The 10,876-nt window shown below is 38.2% G+C and overlaps 1 pseudogene; it reads right to left on the bottom strand.

The window, feature by feature from the left end:
- Positions 1-3,948: 3,948 nt before the first annotated feature.
- Positions 3,949-10,876, bottom strand: part of LOC101961360 (nuclear receptor coactivator 4 pseudogene) — a 28,403-nt pseudogene continuing 21,475 nt past the window's right edge.

Here is a 10,876-nt window from a genome sequence, read left to right as displayed (position 1 = left end):
TCTTATTAGCAACCCAGATATGCCTGGGCATTTCTGGGGAGAAGTGACCAGAGAAAGGGGGTTGCCTAGGACAATCAGTTTCAAGTAAAGCTAATAAGGCAATAGTCATTTTGTTTTATACAGAAAAAAAATCAAGCAGGTGTTCCATACACATATGCCATTAGTACTGGTTGCCATACAGGAGAAGCCATGTAATAGGAAGTGAACGAGCAGTTAAAAAACATAAAATAAATACTTATCCAGACTGTGTATTTTGATACCACTTTCTAGGTAGCTCACAATTGGTTGTACAAACATATTGCAGCAGTATTTAGAAAGCACAGTCTGAAACGTGTGCTCTGAAGGTATTGATCAGCAACCAGCAGTATTCTTACATAAGCGTGTTTATGTTGCATAACATCAATACCTAGCACAGGAGCCAAATGATGTTATGCTAACTGATGGGAACAGGAAAATCCTGCAGAGCTCAGCACTTCACACAGCACTGGTGGTATCTAGTAATAAGAAGCTGCTCACCTTGAGAACACACTTCCTGCAGATCTGTGATCAGTTCATTCACTTTTTTCACTGCAACTTTTGCTTTGACTGTAGCCTGTTTTTTCATCCTCATTTATTAAGTTTCTTTTTTAAGACAGGGAATACTATTTTTAAAATATTTCAAAATAAAAAAAAAAAAAACTGACCTGACTGAATACTGGCTGGCCTTCACAAAGGTTTCTTGTGCTGAATCCATTGTTTGAAGGATTTTAGACATAGTGATTTATAATGGCATTTACAGGGCTTACTATTAGTTCTCAAAGATTCACTTGTAAATTAAGCAGATTTGAGTTACATTCATGCTAATTGTGCTAGTTCAGGGAAAGTGTTTCTATTGACATCAAATCACTGTGCTTTGGAGACACCGTCTTTCATTAAACCTGCTCATTATAAGACCAGCTTTGGTGTCTCTCACCGCTGCAGCATTTGTTGTAATTAGCACACTACATAAACATGCCATCATGTACACACATCTGCTATGCAGCCTCCAATTTGCTTTGACTCCTGTTTTATTACATTGAAACTTAGGGGGTGGATATGTCTTCTGCCTCCACAAGCCTCAAAAGTCTTAGTAGAATACTCTGAACCTTCTGAGCTCACACACCCCACCCCCCACACACAGGATTTTGTCTGACAGTGAGTTTCAAGACAATTGACAATACAGTATTGTAGCTTTGGAAGTATCTCATAGGAATAAAACCTAAAGCACTTTTCCCAGAATCTGTGCTTTCTTGAGTAGTTTCTTTTCTTAGAGTAAAACACTTTCCATTACTTGTTTATTACAAACAAACCCATGTTTAAAGGAAACACAACATCTTTAGCCAGCATTCACTGGTAAAAGATCTTACCATACCCAAGGGCTAAAGAGATTTCAAGTGTGTGTCCTATTTCTGATTTATGCCAATTTATCTGCTTTCCTATTCACTTTTTCTTCCATATTTTTTTCTCTCAGATCTAATCAGCAATACTTTCTTGTGACAGCCCATGTGTACAAATATTTCTAGATCCACTAGTGACCTTTTGAGTGATTCTTATTTAAGAATATCAGACTTAGAAAAGTCTGAACTCCCCTAGTGGTTAAGTTGGGAGAGATATCATTTTACATTACAAAGGATTCATCACTTTACAAAAGGGACTACTCATCTCTTCTTTATAGAAAGAAGAGATGAGTAGTCTCTGATAGCTTATGGCCCTTATATCCCAGCTCCTCAGGAGGCTGAGATGAGAAGGTTGAAAGTTCGAGACCAGCCTGGGCAACTTAGTGAGACCCTGTTTCAAAATAAAATGTTTAAAAGGTCTGGGGAGGTAGCTCAGTGGTAAAGCACTTGCCCTTGCCCTGGGTTCAATCCCAGCACCACAAGATGATAGAAAGACTTCTGTGGATGGTTGGGTGGTGATGGCAGGAAATATGGAAAGTACTTAAAATTAGTTCAGATGGTAAATTATATGTTTTGCTACAACTTAAAAGTATCTGTATCATTGAGCATCTGAGTGGGCCTGCACAGTGCTAGGTTCTGGGGCCACAGCACTGAGACAGATACTATCAAGGTCCACATGAAGCTTGACATCTAGTGGAGTAGTCTATTCCATTAACCAATTAATCCAGCAAATGTGGACACAGTAACATGAAAGATATGCTTTTGAGGACCAGGTAGTGGTAGTTTGACGGGCACAGAGAAGGCCTACCTTCTCGGGTGGTGATGCTGATGTGAGGCAGGTTTCACCATTTGAAGCATTCACAGAAGGGCTTCAGGGCCATGAGATTTAGGAGCAGAGGACACGAGGGGGAAGGAAGTCGTTATGATTGAGCAGCTGAAGGAAGGCTGGGGTGGCAGAAGAAATCTAGGGGCCACGGAAGCACGGAGTGAAAAGAAATTGGAGAGGAGTCAGGTTCCAGGTCATTCAAGTAAAAGAGACCTGGATTTTCCTAGAAATAAAATTAAAGTCACAGCAAATTTTAAACAGGAGACTGATATGTCATCTTATTTATAATTCTCAAAGTCCATCATGACTGCAGGGAAGATGCTGGGGGGCAGGGGAAAGAGTAGAAGCAAGAAGCATAAACCATTTAAGCCCTTCTCCCTCCTAGATCTAAACATATAATTTGCCTTAAAAATAAAACCATTTCTTAAGGATCCATTTAAGGTGAACTAAATACAAATTATATCCATCAGTTCTTGTTTGTTTCTTTATATGACTAAACTTTTTCCTTGTTTTTTTTTTCCTATTCTACACACTTTGATTTTCTTTTCTCTGTATTTTTCCTGAATATACAGTGGATTTTTTTTCTTGACCAATGAGATAACTTATGACAATGCCATTTGTAAACTGTTTCTACTGCTGTCATTTAATATCAGATAATAAAAAATACTCTAGACGATATTTCTTTGGCTAAAAAGGTATTCCTAAATTATTGATTGTTCTTTTACTATCAAAGGTTGATATTTTTCCTTCCATCTTATTTGAACCACCCAATTCTTCTTTGACTGCTGGGGATCAAACAGGAGGTTCCTGGAGAAGGGGCACATCTCTAAAGAGGGCTGTGTCCTCCAAGAGGTATCTGTTCTAATACTAAAAAATTAAAACACTTGCATCACCTAATACTAAGAACTGGTAGAAAACACACAGCATGAAGGCAGAATTCCACTGCCAACTGTGAAAAAGAAAAGCAACTGTTAAAAGACTATTACAAGACAATGTGGAATTGCAAAGTAAAGGTCAAAATGTACCAAAAGAGACATGTAGCAAAGAAGGTATAAAATTTGCGAGTCTTCTTGAACTGAATAATAAACTGTCAACTTTAAAAAAACTGATAAAAAAGAGACATAGTGGATATTTATCAGTGAGACACTATTCTTTAGTGTTTGCACGTTGAGCAGAAAAAAAGTGAGATAATATATTTGAATACGTATATCATGTGTATGTATGTGTGCATAACTTATTCTTCATATAGAGAGACGATAACTACTTTTTTTTAGCATTTGAACATTTGTAAAAATTGATCCCACTTTTTTTTGGGGGGGCAATCAAAAGTTTAGGGAAGTTTACTAGCTTTAGAATACATCAGCACAATTTGGTTATAGAAATATTCACTTTCAAAACTACAGTGTTTATGTACTAGTTAACAACCCAATCTAAAGAGCCATGGAAGCTGATGATAACCTGTCCACCAAGATGGTGCATTTGAATACTTCTGAAAAAAGGAAATGAATGACCTAAGCATCAACAAACAACCTCTTTCTTTTAAAAAGAAACTCATAATTTTTGATGATTTTTCTTTGCTAGTTCAAAATTATGAAAGAAACTGAGCTAACTGGTCGGACCCAGGAACATGATGATTTGGCAAGCTGCAATCACCCAGTTCACAGATGTGTGATAATCTGCAGAGAAGTTGCTGGTATAGTAGTCCATGCCTTCACATCTGGAGAGGAGTTAGATATAACCACTTTTCTTTATCAACTTGAAGCTGCACACAGGCAGAGATCACAAACTGTTGGGAGGCTATAACCGTCCGGAGGGAGTTTCTGTTCCTCTTGAAGGAGTGAGTTAAGAAATACCTTCTAGGCCTTCTTTCAAAGTAGCCACTAGTCTTCTGCTGAGGATAGATGGCTGAGGTTTCCCACTTTCTTTCCTGGCAAGACCCGGTCAGCAGAGTTGAAGGGACACCAGGAAGTAGTAATGGGGCTTTTAAGCTTTTGTTTGCTAGCCCTGTCCTGGGAACTGAGCACTTCCTTGGGACTTCCTTCTTTGCATGAGGACCTGATGAGCCACCCTGACGAGGAACTGTTCCTTATGACTTGAAAGGAATCAGAACTTCTAAAAGAAGCCATTGCCTTTGGTGCCTTAGCTTGTTCTGTTACCTCATTTCCGGGAAGGACAGAACTACATATTCAGGCTCCGGTTTGGGTTCCATTGACATCCCATCTTTATCCTTTCCTTCTTTCTTCAGAAGCCATCTACACAAAGCTTCCTTCTCACAATTCTCCTCCCACACACATCCTGCAAAGCTAGTGCAGGGCTCATTGGCTTTGCATACATCTTCTACTTTATATGGATCCCAATGATTCTGGACAAGCCAATCCTCAGTGATTATGTTGCCGGTGGATGGTGGTTTCTTGGCTTCCAGGTGGTCATTCGGGCACTTCAGACTGCCCAGGTTTTCAATCTTCCCACCTTTGGGTTTGTTGCCCCAACGGTTGGTACAGGAGTCAGGTCTGGCAAGCCAATCATTCACACTGCAGGGCTCCTGGAACACCTGGAATATGAGCTTAAACTTCTCACTGGTTTCATGGCTGCCATTCTCAGGTTTCTCCAACTTGCAGGGTTCCTGGGGAGTCACCAGCCAATCAGGCAACCCCATTGCATTTTGATCAAGGAGCTCTAGATGTTCAACCTTTTCAACTTCAATGGAGAAAGAACTGGCAGTAGAATGGCTGTTAAATTTTGGCTAACTTGGTTTTCCAGAAACTTTTTCTCTAGGAAGAGTCCAATGTTTGATAAGCTAGCATGAGCTATAAGGTGCTCAGGAATTTGAATGGTCTTGAGGGACCCAAAGGTGGTGATGGTTTGGTGCAATGCAGTTGTGTCAGCTTCAAAGAGCAGAACAGTTGAATCTTCAGGCTAAAGGGTCCAACTGACCAGTCTCTCCAGTTAGATCTTTATTTTGGGTACAGTCCAGTTGATGGATAAGGCAAATTAACTGGACTGATAACCATTAAAGCTGCTGAACCTGCTGCTGAAGTGTCTCTTCTTCTTTTTTTTTTTAATATTTTTTTAGTTGTTGATTAACCTTTATTTTATTTATTTATATGTGGTGCTGAGAATCCAACCCAGTGCCTCATACATGCCAGGCAAGTGCACTACTGCTGAGCCACAACCCCAGCCCTGAAGTGTCTCTTCTTTAAGTTGATAGATGAGATCTACCTGTTCACACGGCCATACCTCACGGCTCTGAAGGCATTCCAGGTGACGGCTTATACAACTGTGAATCTGAGCTTTCACCTTTTGCAAGTTATCTTTAATTTGCTGTCAGCCCAGAGAACTCCACCAATAGCAAGCTCCAAGTCCCTCAGAGCATCCCTAAATCTCAAAAGGGCTTCTCTATTACTGGAGCAGCTGCTCTGGTCCTGAGAGGTATTCCTTCTGCTCACTGTTCCTCAAAAGGCAGGTCCTGGCCAGGCCAGCTACCTTGCAGGCAAGCAGTGGTTTTATCCCCAGCCTGGGTGCCCCAGGTCCCCCTGATCCCATATTAAAATGATAAGAAATTCTATGTCCACTATTTGCACAGTGGAAATAACAGCCCGCAGAGGCTAATCCCAATCAATAGAACTAGAAATCAAAAGATTAAATGTGTGTATGTACATATTGGATACATGTAATGTGTCTATAAATTATATGTGTAAATATGTCATTTAAATTGTCCTTAAGGCTGAGTGTGGTGGTGCACACCTGTAATCACAGAGGCTCAGGAGGTGGAGGCAGAAGGATCTTGAATTTAAAGCCAGCTTTAACAATTTAGCAAGGTGCTAAGCAACTCAGTGAGATCCTCTCTCTAATAAAATACAAAACAGGGCTAGACAGCATAATTCACAATAGCTAAACTGTGGAACCAACCTAGATGCTCTTTAATAGATGAATGGATAAAAAAAAAATGTAGCATATAAACACAATGGAATATTACTCAGCAATAAAAGGGAATAAAATCATGGCATTTTCAGGTAAATGGATGGAGTTAGAGAAGATAATGCTAAGTGAAGTTAGCAAATTCCAAATATCCAAATGTCGAATGTTTTCTTTGATATAAGGAGGCTGATTCATAGTGGGATATGGAGAGAGTGCATGAGAGGAATAGACGAACTCTAGATAGGGCAGAGAGGTTGGAGGAGAAGGGAGGGGGCATGGGGTTAGAAATGATGGTGGAACGTGATGATCATTATTATTCAAAGTACAGATATAAAGACACAAATTTGTGTGAATATACTGTGTATACAACCAGAGATATGAAAAATTCTGCTCTATATGTGTAATAAGAATTGTAATGCATTCCACTGTCACATATAAAATAAAATAAAGGGCTAGAGATGTGGCTCAGTGGTCAAGTGCCCCTGAGTTCAATCCCCGGTACACACCCCAAAAATAATAAATAAATTGCCCTTAAAACCCTAAAATCTCTTCAGTTAAAAAGGAAACCAAATTTTCAATTATGTTTTTATGTTAAAAATAGTAACAATGTTGATACTACTTATTAAACTTGAAGGCCTGTGGCTGGCTAAACGAACTTGGGAAAGGTGCATAACTTCTTAGGCTTAAATAAATTTATTTTAAACAATAAATAAAAATAAATGAATGAAATAAACATGCAAATAAAATAGTTTAAAAGAGACACAAAACAAAATCGTAGAACACAGAAGGATGGAATTATAGAGGAAAGAGAGGTCTCCCTCTCCTACCCTGCCTTTCCACTCTCCTTAGGTCACATGTGGGCTCTTTGGATGTAGGAACCCAATGTATATAAGAGCTGATTAATAAATGAGTTTTATTAATTTTGCATGTACATGGGGATTCTCACAAGAGAGTAAAGTACAAACAAATGACCAAAGCATGGCGTTTTTATACTTTTGGACAAAGAATGATAAATTTGTGAAGAAATGACAGGACAAATGGATCTCTGCACTAGAGTAGTACATTCTAGGGTTGTTATAAAGAGATACTTAGAATTTGCATAGAAGCTAGTGGAAGATAAGGGTTACTTTAGAGTTTGTTACCCAGTTTTATTGCAGGCCCACTTATCAGTTTCTGGTGATCCAGGCTATTTCCTGGCTGTGGTATGTAAAAAACATCCCTTTTACAACAATTATAATGGCTTGCTGCAAGTAGGAAAAAGACAAGTCTAATGGCCCTCTCTGAAGTTACAGTCCTCAATTGATTTCTGCTTGAAATAATCAACGTGCCAATTTAGCATGTTTGAGAAGGCACATCCCTAATTCCATCAGAACTCATAAAGATAGAATCAGAAATTTATTAATGAGACAGCAGAAACATCTTAATCAATTTCATAAAACATATAGGGTTTTACACAAGAGGTTTTTAGACAAAAAAAATCTGAGGAACTAAATAAGTATCTACATCCATTTCAATCAATGTTAAGTTCATTTAAGATATCCAGCTGTGCTCACAATAATGCACTATAGCTCTCTCCTCCTCTTGATGAAATGCTTTACCATCATCTTTAATGAAAGCTCAGATTGGCTCTTAAATTTAAAAAAAATAATTAGTTTTTGATGGACCTGTATTTTATTTACTTATTTATATGTGGTGCTGAGAATCAAACCCAGTGTCTCTTGCATGCCAGGTAAGTGCTCTACCACTGAGCCACAACCCCAGCCTAGGCTTGGGGGGCTGAGACAGAGGATTGTGAGTTCAAAGCCAGTCTCAGAAAAAAAGAGGAGCTCAATAAAATCATGGAATACAGTGAGACCCTCTCTCTCAATAAAATACAAAATAAGGTTGGGGATGTGGCTCAGTAGTTGAGTGCCCCCAGTACCAAAAAAAAAAAAAAAAAAAAAATTCACGTTTGCTACTGTGGATATGTGAAATTTGCCTGTGTTTCCTCGTAGCATTGTGGTTTTTTAAAAATATTTATTTTTCAGTTTTTGGTGGACACAACATCTTTATTTTATTTTTATGTGGTGCTGAGGATGGAACCCAGCGCCCCGCGCATGCCAGGTGAGCATGTTACCACTGAGCCACATCCCCAGCCCATAACATTGTTTTTATTATAAAAATTGTGAACAATCTAAATTTGCAAAAGGGGGGATTATAATTTAATAAACGTTTCCATCCTTATCATGTAATAAGATAATAAGATGCAATCAATAAAACAGTACTACAGAAATACACCAAACAACAAAAGGAATGTTCCAAATATATTCAGATTTCAAAAGAGGAGCTCAAAAAGTGGATTGTAATGTCAATTGTTTAAATATACACACACAAATACATACACACGCAGAGTACAGTAGAGAGAGAACAGACTGGAAATCATGAACAAGAATTACAGTGGGTTCACTAGTGATCTGTTCTTCCTGCTATTCTAAAATTTTTTATTTCTAACATGAACTTATATTTAGAAAAACAAATCAGAAATTCTATTTTTGTAAAAATAAGGCTTTAATCAATATTTTCTAGGAAGAACAAACCACGAAAATCAATGCCACAGTCCTACATGTATTTAATAAATATTTATAGGGTATACTACTAGGTGCCAGGCGCTCTTTGACTCTGGAGGTAATGAGTAAAACAAGCAATGAGCAAAATAGTAATGAGCAAAACCAAGTCTTCTCCCTCTTGGGTCTTATACTCTGGAGAGAGAGAGGGATAAATAGATAATAAATGAATATAAGAACAAACATTATCATTTAATAACATCACATAGCAAATTAAGGAACAAAGAGTGATGGAAGTAGAAGGCATTATTTTATAGATTGGTGCAGTTTTGCTTTTTATACACTTTTTTTTTATATATATAACAGAGATTGGACTCAGAGGCACTTAACCTCTGAGCCACATCCCAGCCCTTTTCAATTTTCAATTGCTATGTTGCTTAGGGCCTTGCTAAATTGCTGAGGCTGGCTCTGAACTTTCAATCCTCCTGCCCCAGCCTTCTGAGCCACTGAGATTATAGGCATTCCCGACCGTGCCCAGCTATTTTTTTATGTTCTTGCAGAGGAAAGTGTCTGAGACAGAACATTTCTTTGCAGCTTTATTGAGCTTCCATGCTCTTTTGAGTCTTAACAAGATATATCCACAATCTAAGATCCACAGACTCAAAAGAGACTTGTAGTTATTGATGCTTATATAATAGAAGGACTTCAATTTTAATACCATGACTAAAATTAAGGCATGAGCAGGAAAGATCCCCAGGTGGAACAGATAAAACTTGAGCGTTTAAAAGAAAAAGCTTTTCTGGCTTCTTTTGTATTGATTTTAAACTACTTTTATTTATTTGTGTCAAGTCCCACTGTCTAATAGAGCAATGAGCCCTACCCAGAACATCTGATCTCAACAAACCCTCTAAGTGGTTCTGATGAATGTAGTGAGAATCCTTGACAGTGCCAGTATGATGATTAGTTTTTCAAAACAGTGGTTGATTCTGACATTTAAGTATCTTGTGATTGCATATTTTTATATTAACTATGCCAGTATTAAAAATTATACCTTTGGAAACAATTCTTCCAAATTCAGCAACTTCAAATATCCAAAGAATGTCCCAGAATAGATTAGATCATTACATTATTCTTAAAGCAAAACATGCCAAATGCCCAGGTAAGGTACATATGAAAGTGAAGTGTTCTGGTTGAGATTATAGAGTGATAGGGGACCTTGAGTTTCACTTGCTGGCCTCCCCATGTCCCTAAAGCCTGCCCCTTCTCTCTCTCTCTCTGCAGCATGACCCTCTCTGAAGGGTCCGTAGAATACTCTTCAAAAATCATTAAATGAGACTAGGAGTCTGACCTTTAATTTTATACTGTCTGTCTTAGCCTTGTATCTTCTCATATTTTTCACTTTGTGTTGTTTTATTGTTCCTTTTGGTTGTTTACTCTTTGCATGATTGTGATCTGAACCCCTTCATGTAGGACACAGAAGAAACAATCATAAAGCATTGCCTGTCTTATGCACGATAAAGTAGGCACACAGAGCAGGCATATAATCAAAACCAATATATCCAGCAAGCTAGGCAGACTGAAGACTAAAGTCAGGGATTCTCGGTGCAGTGTATTTCCTGCATTTTCCATAGTTTTTCCAGTTGCGTGGAGAAAGGAATACAACTGGTACAAAGAAGATAGCCTAACAAGGTGACAGTGAGAGTTACTAACATCTACTCAAGTGGTTTTCACTTTTAAACATTAATTAGGGCCTTAATTTTCTCCTGTGCACCCCATATTCAGGAAGACTGTCTCCATCAGACTAACCGGTACTGTTAAGGAATAAATTTATTTTCCCAATTTGACTCAATGCAGTTGTAGATCACACATCCTCAATGGGGGCAAAAATCAGTTCTTATGGAACTGGGGAAACGTCTTTCTCTTTTAATGTATAAGACACAGATAAGCAACTCCAAAACATCAATAACAAGATAAACAAACAAAACCAAATGACCAGATTTTAAAAATCAGGCAGTAGAACTAAGCAGACATTTCTCAAAAGAAGACATGCAAATGGCCCACTGGTATATGAAAAAATGTTCAGCATCACGAAGCAGCAGGGAAATACAAAAGAAAACCACCATGAGATGTCCCCTGACTCCAGTCAGAATATCACAAAGACAAAAGATAAATGC

The sequence above is a fragment of the Ictidomys tridecemlineatus genome, chromosome 14 (genome assembly GCF_052094955.1).
Source record: "Ictidomys tridecemlineatus isolate mIctTri1 chromosome 14, mIctTri1.hap1, whole genome shotgun sequence".
NCBI lineage: Eukaryota > Metazoa > Chordata > Mammalia > Rodentia > Sciuridae > Ictidomys > Ictidomys tridecemlineatus.
This window is presented reverse-complemented; position numbering and strand designations above follow the sequence as displayed.